The following is a 1514-nucleotide window of genomic DNA, read 5'->3' on the forward strand; positions in this document are numbered from 1 at the left end:
ATAACACAGGATGTACAGAACAACAACAACTACATAGAAATAAGGTAAACATGGAAACAAAATACAGCTCAGCACCAATAGTAACAATCGGGGATCTCCCGGGATACCATCCTGTAATCCCATCTTTACATATCCAGTGGATCTCCCGGGATTCCATCCCGTAGTCCAACTCATAGTGCGCGGGGATCTATCGGAATCCCGTTCCGTAGTCCCAAATTTAAATACCCAGTACTGGGGGAATCTACCGGGTGCATTCCCGTAGTTCCATATAACTGTGTAGAGGGATCTATCGGGAATCTAATCCGTAGTCTCAAAGTAAATGTGTAGGGAAATCTATCGGGAATCTAACCCGTAGTCCCAAAGTAAACAGACAAGGGAGAGCTATCGGAATCCCATATCCGTAGTCCCAAAATAAATACACAACAACAACATGAAGATATACAGAAAGAGCAAAATTTCATATTAAGGCAATAAGTGATTCTAGCCTAGCATGCTGCATAGAATTCAAGTAAGGCAGGTTGAATCAAATAAAGCAATTAAGTCACTTAGACATGCTTCCCTAAGCTAACAACATGCTTAATAATGCAAGTAATAGAAACAGGAAAGGCAACATACTAGTAATTACCTAAAGAAAAACGGATTTCCAACAATTAGCACAAGTACGCACTCGTCACCTCACGTACAAGGCATTTCAATTACCAAATATACCAATCCTAAAGGGAAGGTCCCCCACACAAGGTTAGACAAGCCACTTACCTCGAACTAGCTCAAAGTCAACCTGAAACCACGCTCTTGCCACGAGTACTCGACTCCAAATGGCCCAAACCTATTCAATTCAATCGCATAATGTAAATAACACTTCAAGTAACTGATTCTACAATTAAATTCTAAGCTAATACGTGAAATTATGTAAAATGACCAAAACACCCCTCGGGCCCACGTCTCGGAATCGGGTGAAATACATTTTTATAAACCTCGTACTCTCACGAGTCTGCGGTCCCGCTTCTGTGGAGACTAGGTCGCATCTACGACCATCGCTTAAAGACCCAATTCTCGCATCTGCCCCGCTTCTGCGAACTTTTCACCGCATCTATGGTTCCTGAGAAAATGGCCAAATCCCGCTTCTGCGATCACCTAGCCGCATCTGCAGTCCCCAAACCGCAGATGCGAAAATACCAGAAGCAGCAAAAATACAACAGTTGCAACATTTCCTCAACTTCTCATTAACCATCCGAAATCACCCCGAGGCCCCCGGGACCTCAACCAAAGGTATCATCATATCCTAAAATCTTATTCAAACTTGTACCAATCTTCAAAACACTTCAAACAACATTAAATCAACCAAAACACATCGGATTCAAGCCTAAGTTTTTAAAATCTTCCGAATTCCTCTTTTGATTAAAAACCCAACCAAACCACGTCCGAATGACCTGAAATTTCGCACACACATCCCGAATGACACAACGGAACTACTGTAACTCTCGAAATTCCCCTCGGATCAGAATCTCACTATC

This window comes from Nicotiana sylvestris, chromosome 11 (genome assembly GCF_000393655.2).
Source record: "Nicotiana sylvestris chromosome 11, ASM39365v2, whole genome shotgun sequence".
NCBI classification, from domain to species: Eukaryota; Viridiplantae; Streptophyta; class Magnoliopsida; order Solanales; family Solanaceae; genus Nicotiana; species Nicotiana sylvestris.